Genomic DNA, 12,044 nt, shown 5'->3' with positions numbered 1-12,044 from the left:
TTGTATAAGTGCCTGTCATCGGGGAAACTTGTTGGTATCTCAAGTAAATAAATAAATAAATAAATAAATAAATAAATAAATAAATAAATAAATAAATAAATAAATAAATAAATAAATAAATAAATAAACAAATAAACAAATAAATAAATAAATAAATAAATAAATAAATAAATAAATAAATAAATAAATAAATAAATAAATAAATAAATAAACAAATAAATAAATAAATATCCATTTCGTTCTTGTCCACGTCATGTACACGTGGGTTACTTGTAGTTCCCTTTTCTTTGCTTTGCGTTGTTCTTAGGCTTCAGTGGTGAATTTTGCTAGTACGAATAATGTCAGCACGTTTGGTGATATTGTAATTTTAAACTCATGCGGTACAACAGCTCAGGATATAATACTTTATACTGAGACGAGGTCTGTGATATTTCCTCATACTCCGGAAATAATGAAATGTCAAAAGAAATCAATATTGACCACCAAATGTCACACTTCATGAGACGAAATCAGCGGAAATGGGGGCTCTGAATGGGATTAATTGACTTAATGTAATTTAAACGCGTGAGTAATTTCCTCGTTAGTGTTATTACTCTAAGTGTATTCGTTCGTTTTATTAGTGTCTATCCGTACAGTACTGATTGGAATGTATGTGTGTGTGTGTGTGTGTGTGTGCATTGAGTACGTTTGAGGATACACAGATTTAATGTGCTAAGTTGCTACTGTAAAACGAGAACCTGAGGGTAAACCAAACAACTGATATGGAGGGACGTTTTTCGAGATAACAAAATTCCTTTAAAAATTGATTCTACTTTTACGATGAAAATAGTCCACATTAAAAAACTCGTAATGAAACCTATATACCTGTCGAAAAAGCCCATATTGAAGATGGCTGGTAGTTAAAAAACGTGTTCGTTGACCTCAGTTCCGAATCGATATTTGTGTAAGGTCAATATTACTTTCTACAAAGCTAATTCCATTTAATAAAAATACATACATTTCATTTTTATGATTCGTTTCAATTATTGACCCGAGATTTTTACTGAAATTACAGTTAATTGCTAGTAGCCGTCTCAATTGTGTGCTGTTGCTTTCATACGCGAACGCTATTCTTGCTCATTTGTCACGTGACTCAGACTAAAAAGACACCAATTTGAATATATTCTGCAGACGACCATATCAATCCAATAGCAGGCCTCAGTTCGTAACCACCGATTGTCATTCGCATTTTTTACAATTCGCCATAAGACCAGTCGTGACGTCGCACTACTCACACATGCGTCGTCGTTGTTGACGGGTTCGGCGTCGAATTAGCTGGTCTTATCAGGTGACCGCAGTTATTCATCCCTGTTCGCACAGGGTAGAGTCATACAAATCTGTTCATACTGCCTAGATCAATTATTTTTTCCGGTGTAGCGATCGCGAAATACAATTATTTGTATAGCAACGGGACTAATGTTTCAAAGGTCTCCTACCCAGGACGGTAATAGTATATCGGCGTATTTGATCGAATCTGGCTTTTAACAATATCACTATTTTAATAGTATCAGATTTCCGGAACATGACAGTAACAGAGCGCTGACATAATCAGTCAGGTTGCCATCAAACCCGTCAGTCAGCAGCGGACAACGAAATGGCCCTGAGTATATTGCAAATGCAATTCCTCACTTGCATCTTGATTGGGTTTACCTGTCTTATGGTGGATGGCGAGTGCTCGTTCCTAGGCGGTGGAGGTGGTCACGAAATGACTTTACGGGAACGTGTGTACTTCTTGGCTGAGACGGTAGCACTTGTGAAGGTGACTGGTAGATATCACTACGATTTCAGCGAAGATTATCCCAATGCCACGTGGCCGCATTATCCTTATGACCAATTCGGCTACATTTCCGTATTTGAAGTCATGTGTCACTTTAAAGGCGCTATTCTCCCACAATTTGTAAATGTCACCGGCGCCGGTACTCGATCGCTTGGGAGATGTAGCAACGAAGACGCCGATATAGGAGAGACGTACATAGCCCTGTTAATTCGCTCGAATGAATATGAAGAATTGGGGCTCGGTCCCGATCAACTGGAACTTGACCCGGCAAATATACAAGAAGCGTTGATCGAACCAACGACAGAAAATTTAAAGGCTGTTTATACCGTCTGTAGCGTGACTCCGTCAGGTGAGGGCTGCCCATCTATAAACATTGGTATTAATCTATCGTGTTACAACGGAACGGGCAACGGGACTGAGTTAGACCTACCAGCCGATGACCGCAACGACACCAACAACGAAGACACAACTCTGCAATCAATCAATCCTACTGACGAACAACCGGCAAGTTCAGCTGCCATTCATTTGTTGTGGGTATATTTAATCACGCTGCTGTGCGCATTGTACGCATTAGTATTCGAGTAACACGTCAACGCCGCAGATCGGTATTGGGATTACCCGAAATGCCCCTCATTACTATCGTTTAATATCGCACACGACATATCGATCCGTACAACTGTAATGCAAATCGTCATATAAAGTAGACCTGCTCTGTGTAGATTTACCTTTGTCCGGCTTCCAGAGAAATCCATCCATCACGTGATCTCGCGCTTTCTACGCTTCGTGTTTTTGTATCTGATCGCCTATAACTGAACTCCACGTATATGCTACATCACTTGTACATTTCATTAGAAGAACGATTAATAAAGTAGTCCAAATGTACCCATTAAGGAAATGTACGTGACCTGATCTTGACGTTGTAAATCATTGTGCGTGACATTTTTACATTTATCTGCCCACCGACTGAATCTGGTTTATAGGAGGCAGTTTTATGTATAATGATTGAAAGGTGCTCTTTCAAAGAAGATATTCAGTGGAATATAGAATGACAAAATAATGGTACGACAATTGGAACATTTGAAAAATGCTTTCAATGCATCTTCACGCCTCTCATAGTTTAACGTGTGACTTGACACCGCTAAGGTGCCGGTATTGACACAGTAGGTTAAGAGACGGAGAACACGATGGGCCGGGGGTGACGGGAAACACGGTAGGTTGACTGGGAACTCGGTGAGTTGATGAGGAAACGATCGATTGACGGAGAACTCGGTAATTTGACCGGGAGAATGGTAGGATACCGAAGAGAACGGTGTGTTGACGAGAAACTCGATGGGTTGACGAGGAACACGGTCGGTTTTGTCGAGAAGGGGTATACGTTCTTGACGTGGATTGTGAACTCTTGAAACAGTCTCCCCATAAATATACTCTACAATGTACTTTGGTAAATATAATGCATGGTATTTGGTGCGATATTATTTTGTTCATAAATGCAGCAACTACCGTGATAATAACATCCACCATTCTAGCAATGTATATATACGAATTGACCTTAGGCAAAGCTTCAAGCCATGGCCTTAAATGCACTGGGTGATGATGGAATCAATAATAATAGTGTCTTGTTCTGTTTTATGAATGTAATTCTGAGTAAGGGACGACGTCAAAAGATCGATGTCGGATAAAAAACTTAATTCCTTTAGTTTTTTCCAAACCCCCTACCCCCCACTGATACTTAATTGATAAATATTGGTCATGGCGTCAGACTACATTCACCATTAAATACAAATTGATAATCGGACAGTAGTATTGCATAGACGTTGGTTGTCGGGTGGGTGTAAAAAGATTTTACAAATGCACCTCATTTGACGCACAGATTTACACTCGATCCAAACCATTTTTCTGTTTTTTTCCTTTTTCGGTTATTTCTGTCCATGATTGGATAGAAAAAAAACGAACTACAAATACTCCAAGATTTTTTTGACTTCATTAAAAAATAAAATCGTTTTTGTCGGATGGAAACTTTTTGAGGTCAAAACCCCCCACCCCCAAACTAAAGGAAATAAGTTTTTTATCCGACATCGATCTTTTGACGTCGTCCATAATAACCCTGAGTACCGAGAGTATCGTCTTTTTGGGTAGCTTTCACAACCCATCAAACGCTCTTCAACAATCACGTGACAGCCATTTGTGAGATCAAATCGAAGTGCACCATGGCGACATCATCTACTCAGGGATACAAATGGATGAGGAAAAGAGGCAGCACAATTAACTTAATGAAATGAAATGTACAGCTTTTACAAATATTGAAATGTCACGTGTTCGTGTTTACAAATCATGATATCTTTACGTTTAATCACATTGTACAATTTTTGTCAGCAAGTATGGAAGCAAGAATAAAAAAAACTGTGTGTTTAATCACTGCAGCAAGAACAAACTAGAAATTGTAGTATTTCGAAATTGATGACATCAACGGATCATTTTAATTAGATTAGATTTCCAATTATGAATGTACACGGAGACGGGTTAGATTGGGAAAGACGGATATTCTATTTTTTGTAGTATTTTCACCTATTTTCAGCGTGACTGCGAATGATAGATTCCATAGCACTTTGAAAAGTTTAAAAAATTATACTGTGAATGTTTTTTCGCTATTACCGCTGATAAGTATAATCCACTAATTAAAATAAAATCCCCGTGAACTTGTAAAATAACAATTTAACAAACAAAGTAAATATACCCAAAACATAAAAATAGCGAAATTAAATTAAAATAAATAGTTTTACAGGATAGTGCCACGCACAAGGACTCGGGACATTACAATCAATGCTCTAAACACAGTATAGTAATTTCATTTCAAACTAATAGGGGTATTTCCGGCTTGTTTTCCTGCAGTGACGTTTAAAATTTGCGAACACGATTTTCACTGTCTTCATTTAACCATTATACTGAGTAGTCCTATTATACTGTGTATGGATGAATCCGCCATGTGAAAATAAGCAAAGCATTAGGAGCTGACCTTTACTCAATAAAATCTCCGTTCACTGCACTATTTATTGTCATAAATACAATATACTAGTAGAATCACTGTAGTGATATTCACAGTCACGTACATCCACCTTGCCACTACGTAATTTATACATAAGTTAAAGGAAACGTACCAACTCACTCAGTAAATGCATGGAACTTAATAAACGCTACAATCATCAAGTGGCCAATCTATAGAATCACTGTTGACACTATTGTCTCATAAGTTGACGATGATACTATATTGTGATTATCGAGAACTAAAAACTTTGTTCTTGCAGCACATAACTAACTATTCGCTCGATGAAACAATGATTTCTCTAGTCTTGTTGGTACAAGCAGTAAAAATCACCACGCACAACTTTTCAGTCTTCACATTCAGCATCAGCATCAGTATGTTCTGGTTTATATTTACATACACAATCGAACCTCCCGTTTTGTTGTTTTTAGATATTTCTTCATTACACTTGTACCTTGAAATAATTTGGCTTGCTGCAGTCTAAAATATATATGAGTTTGATTCATGTAATATTAATACACTAAATGGAAAATTTATATTGTGTTTGAACTCTTGGAGCCCGAGATATGCCGCAACAACTGATAAGTATTCATCAACAGTCATCATCCCATAGTTGTGACGCATATTGGGTATTGTGGTTTTTGTTGATCATGCACGTTTGCAAGGGGTGGGTAAAGAGGGGTAGTAACATTGAAAGATGTGGCCGAGGTCGTCTGGTGGATATTGTGGTATTAGCATATGTATATTGCCATCATACAGAGAAAGAAAAACGTGGTCACGTGCCGCATCACAAAACACTACACAGTAATTGTTATGACTAACAATAAAGACGAATTTTAAGCAAAACGATACTGCCGACCGGAAGTGCACCGAAATAATGACGATAATTTAGAGTTCAATTATTATAAAGAAAATGTGTTTCTTCATATCACGGTCTTGTAATCTATTGCACCATAAATAAATCAAATGTCGTATAATGTTGTGTAACGCAACATTTTGAAAATGTTTTTCTATTTTGGATTTTTTAGTTTTCTGAATGTAGTATATTCAGTCTAATTAGTCTGAATAGAAGAACTATCTGACGAATAATATACGATGTCTACGTTGTCACTGGCACTATTATCTCTTTAACCGGCGTAATACGCCGACTGCTTTGACCGTTGGGAAAAAAAGAGCTGGCCAGTGACATCTAAGTAAATCGGAGTTAGTTGCCAAGCTCGTAGCCGCAACTACATAATACTATTCTTACAATCATCGTACTATCATCAATTAGCAAATAATAATTGGCATTAATTACTTGGAGCACAATATGTTCGCATCTCGAAAACAATAGGCTATATGGGATACGCTGGATTGGAGGAAAAAGTTGCGATAAGTGATGTTATGGTTATAATATTGTTACCCAATTTCACAGCGTTATCACATGTTTAAAAAATAATTATTTCTCATTATCGAAGATATAAAGGTAATTATCAAAGTTTAGTTATTATTAATTATCACCTTATCTATATATTTATTTATTTATTTATGTATTTATTTATTTATTCATCGATTAATAATTGATTCATATCTATCTAAATAATATATTATGAGGTTATCGCCTGCCATCACTTCGTAGAGATGGTTGTTACGAGTGACGTCATATAGTATTATCCACGAACCGAATCAGCTCTAAGTGATACGATAAACTCATAGTATCACATGTTCATTTCATAAGAAATAAGACACTGCATCCCTTAACAACACATTTTGTCAGATTGTATACAATAACATATACCATATCATCGTGTTTTAAGTTTAATATTTTCAAAGTGTTCACTATGACAACAAGATGCCGTCACGATGTAACTGAGAGGATAACCTTCATTCCAAAGGTTTGTATCCGTATTGTTTGCCGTGCACCAATAGTTGTGTACCGGTATTTCGATGAAACCTTAGAACATTTGCATATGCCATAACATGTGCGAGTTGTTCTACGAGGGTTGAAATAGCGAACTTCTAGCGAGGCGTTCATAATGTCACTTATCCCCTTGAGAAAACAAATACATTTTTGGTTCCCATCATTCAACACTGGTGGCACCCTTACTAATTTTGTACAACATAATTTGTATTTGCTGAAAACTAATTCGTAGTAGACAAAGTATCATACAAAAACGACAATAATTCAAAATTGTCATAACAAAAACATGATTATATTAATATGCATAGAAAATAGCGTTGGCGCAAAAACTTAAAGGTCATTTTTTTCATATTTATAAATATTTATAAATTCCTATGGCGATTGAATTAAAGCAGGCAATCAACGAGTACAGCGCACAACGACGTCATTTGAAAATGTCCAAATGTGATTCAATCGGCCAATAGAAATCGTTCGGTTCTGCCGATGAAATCAATTATTTATAGAAAAATCATTCTATGTTGCTAGGAAGTACAGTTTTCAGTTTGAATTGTGACATTAATAAATATTTATAAGATAGTTATGCTTCAAGATTTATATTAGTCGTAATATATTTTATTGTCAAAAAATCTGACTGACATTTGTTGAGAATGATACAACAGCTATCGAAGATGACGTCACTAAACTCAACTTTATTTTAACCAATGTGATATTTTAACAAGGAAATCCAACGCCAGAGTCAACTTGAGACAAATTTGTTATCAAACTGATGTTTTTGATTGGCATAGAAATTCAAAAGACAAATGTGTTAATTCATATGGAAAACAACTGTTGGATCTATGTAAGAAATTAGATTTACATATTGCGAACGGTCGTTTTCCTGGGGATAAAAGCGGTGATTTCACGTGTTACGCTAACAATGGCGTCAGTGTTGTTGACTATGGCATTTTATTTTCAGAGTTGTTTCATATTGTTGACGACATGTTTACTATTACTTTGGATGCATCTGATCATCTTCCAATCTGTCTTAAATTTAAACTCCCTCATACTAACTCGCCCCAAAATAAACCGGGAAGTGTAATGAAAACTACACCCAGGTGCCGTTTCAACTGGAAAATTTCGGGACTTGAATTATTCATTAGTCATATGAATGATGAGTTCACGCAACAACAGTTTGCACAAGCCTCTGAATATATCACACTGAATAATCACGACCAAGCCATACATGTACTGTATGAAATATTTGATCACGCTGCATCGGAAATGAAGTCAACTAATAAATCTCGTATCCGGAACAAATCCCAACTAGCGTGATGGGATAAAGAATACAGCGCAGCTAAAATAGAAAAATATAAAGCCCTAAACAAATTCAGACTCTCAAATATCAATAGTGACTTGACCACTTATAGAGTTGCTATAAAATAATTTCAAAGCAATATGTAGAAATAAGAAACGGTTATCTATAGACAAACAAAAATACAAACTTTTAGAAGCAAAACAAGATTCTGTGAAATTCTGGGCTATTTTGCGAAATATTAAATGTAATGCGTCCCTAACCAATGAAATTAAAGCGGACTGTTAGTACAAGTATTTTCATGGCCTGTTAAACAAACCAATCTCACCTGCAAATGAATTCAAGAAAGCTGTAATTAGGAACCTAGAACTACACGATGAGCACTGTGACCAGTGTGTTGATAATGTGCCACTTGATTTAAATGCAAATATAACTATGTTAGAAATTGAGAAAGCGATTAGAAGTTTGGCAAATAACAAGGCTCCGAGTCACGATGGCCTTGTAATAGAACTATTTAAATAGCTGGATTCACATTGGTCCTGTCTTATTGCTTCTATTCAATAACATACTCTCCAGCTGCAACTTTCCATTAACCTGGTGTAAAGCCATTATCTCGCCACTACATAAATAAAAAAGGTGATCGTTCTGATGTCAACAATTACAGGGGTATATCCCTTATATCAGTAACAAGCAAGATTCTAACAAAAATCCTAAATTCACGTCTGGACCACTGGTGTCGTAAGAATTGTATATTATCTGAAGGGCAATGTGATTTTCGGAGAGGCTACACTACAAGTGACACTATTTTCACACTCCAAGCCATGGCAGCAAAATATTTAACGAAGAAAAACGGGCGCTTTTATTGTATTTTTATTGATTTCGTAAGACGTTTGACTAGTCTAGATTCAACATGATTCATGGAAAATTCTTGTCGGTTATCAGCTCAATGTACAGTAAGTTGCAATCTTGTGTTATTTCATCTGATGGTCTTACTGAATATTTTAAATGCACTATCGGGACACTTCAAGGTTGTATGCTTAACCCTATATTATTTACTATTTTTATCAATGATCTCGTTTCATACACTAGTACTGTTGGATGTGAGGGTGTTTGCATTGACAACGATCTTCACAACCTAAATATCTTGATGTACGCGGATGACGTAGCCGTGGGTTCTGATATGCTAATATATACTCAACGACAAATAAATAAAGTACACCAATTTTGTTCTCACTGGGGTCTAACTCTAAACCTAAACAAAACACAAATAATTGTTTTTCGCAGGGGTGGTTATCGAAAACAAGGTGAAAAATGGTTCTATCGAGATCATGAAATTAAAATCGTCCCTCAGTACAAGTATCTTGGTGTATTATTTTCCTCCAGATGGAATCCGACCAAATTAAACCAATCAGCACAAGGTAAAAAAGCAATGTTTCAACTTAAGGTAGCGAGACTATTATTTGTGTTGAAAATTACGATTTTCACATTTATTTATTAATTGATTAAATACACTATAAACTTTCATGTGATAAAGTCAACATAACATAGAATGTCATGTAAGTTGGTTGGTTAAAACACAGTCATAGAGGGACTGTGGTTAAAATGTAGATTTTCTGAAGGAAAGCAAGGCAGCCTCAGTAGTGTTTTCCAAAATCAGCAACACAGGTTTAATCTGTGTGCCTATAAGTTTCAAAGATAAACTCAAGACAAAGCAATGTTAGGATGTGTTATCAGTAGCTATCTGACACACAATGAGTGTTTCCAAACATTTGAATGGTTTGTCTCCGCCCCTGCTTGTTTCACAGATTAGTCATTTGCATAAGAGGTGTGGCTGCAGACAGGCCACGAGAGAAAGGGTCCACGACAGCGCGGTCCACGAGAGAGCGATTGATGGCGTGATCATCACGTGGTTATCACCTGACTTAACATGACGTTGCTGTAGTGTTGAATTCAAGGTTCTACTCGTGTTTTTGTTGGGAAAATACTTATACACTGAGTTTGTAACTACGTTTTAAAAACTGAATTACGGGTCGTTCTTTACTGAAAAATCGACACAGCAGGACCAACGCGAGCAGTCGAGCTAGTAGTACGACCAGAGCTAGACTGGCACAGTCGGGGCGATTGATTTGTTTTTGTAGTTTAACCATAGACCCTCCAGTAACTAAAATAAAAAAAATCGCGAAATGGAGGTGTTCCCCTGTAACTGCGATTTCGCGCTAACACCTTCATTTCGCGATTTTTTTTATTTTCATTTCGCGATTTATTTTATTTTATTCAAATTACAAAAACAAAGTAATCGCCCCGACTGCGCCAGTCTAGACCAGGGCGTGCAATTGCTTGAAACTACAACCGGGAGCTAGTAATGATAAAGGCCTCCAATTTTTTTTTTTTTTTTTTTTTTATTAATGATGAAACGTTACAAGATACATGATCGTTATTTAACAATAAATAAATAATTCTACCACATTCATTTTCTAAACTTTGATTTGGATCCACAAAACAAACAAAAAGAGCTAGTAAATTGTTTGTATCTTTGCCAATTCCTAACCGATTCACGCAATTTTTTCAACACTTCAAGTTTGAAGCAATGTCCTGTTCGTTGCCACAGAAATATATTATATTAATAATTTGCCTTAATTAAAACTATTTCAAGGTAATAAAGGTAATGTATTGTATACACATTGATCAACATAACTAAATGTAATTTATCTGAAGCTAAACACATCTATTCAGACTAAATATATTTCTAAGTTTATATTATTTATTGACAAATATTATTAGCTCAGTTATATCATTTGTCGATATTCAGCTTCTAATTAGCCTCAAAACTCATACTAAACTGTGTCGTGATTTAAAATAATCCAATATGCAATTCTTTCAAAGCAGTTTTTAACAACATGTCTGTTATTTAGTGCTTTCAAATGGATTCTCATGTTAGAAACTGTTCAGATTGACATACCAGGAGTAAATTGTCCAATGGCCAACTCCTTTAAACGATATATATTCAATTGTGAAAGTAATGCACAGATATCATACCAAGAATTTAATGCTTTTAATATATAACAATTCATACAATACATGGGAGGATACACTAATATATGCTGATGAAATACCGTATCTTTCCTGCAAGTGCCATGTACTCTATTTGGACTCTAAGGAATATACATTCAATGTTTGATTGTGAAAGTAAAGGGCTACAGTCAATGCAAGTGTTTACAAGTGATTTTGTTTTTAAATTGTTTTATTACCCAATTACAAAGTTTAGAAAATTATAAAGCCTTCTTTTCAGATGCACAATACCAACAGATACTGTGCAGTTTATCAACAAATGTAGGACGGTTACTATGCATGGAATTAATTCTGAAGAAATTATGACTGCGGATTAGCCAAGACCACAAATGCAAGAAGTTTTGATACCTGATGAGTAAAGCTGATGAGACTATATAAGATAAGACAATTCTTTATTACAACCCGATAGAATGAATTACATATCTATTTTGGTTTATAAAATGTAATAAAGGTGTTAAAATAAACATATCAAGTTAGATATCTAAAATCTACAATATAGTTACATGTAATATATAATGAATACAAATTTAGGCAAGATGCAAATGACCATGCAACTCATGGCCTTGAATGATTTTCTTTGCATGGCAAATAAACAGTCCTCAAATACAGCCAAATACAATTTTGCAGGGAAAATATTTGATAAAATTAAAGAGTAAACAATGACCAAAAATTATATTACATGAAAAATGTATTAATAAAATTAAAAAAAAATGCACAATTCTCAATTAATGCTACATGTATATTATCAATCTCAACGTTCCTAATACAATAGAATAACACAATAAATAAACAGTAATTATTAAATAACAGTATACTGGAGCTAAAAATAGTAGCAAATGTTCTGTCAAGAAAAGTACACTACTTTTACATTTTGCTGTCAAAAAATGATTCATACTACACAATTAAAACAATGGTTAACACTATCTTA

Source organism: Saccoglossus kowalevskii, chromosome 3 (genome assembly GCF_978046115.1).
Source record: "Saccoglossus kowalevskii chromosome 3, keSacKowa6.1, whole genome shotgun sequence".
Lineage (NCBI taxonomy): Eukaryota > Metazoa > Hemichordata > Enteropneusta > Harrimaniidae > Saccoglossus > Saccoglossus kowalevskii.
The sequence above is the reverse complement of the archived record's forward strand: the minus strand, read 5'-3'. Positions refer to the sequence as shown.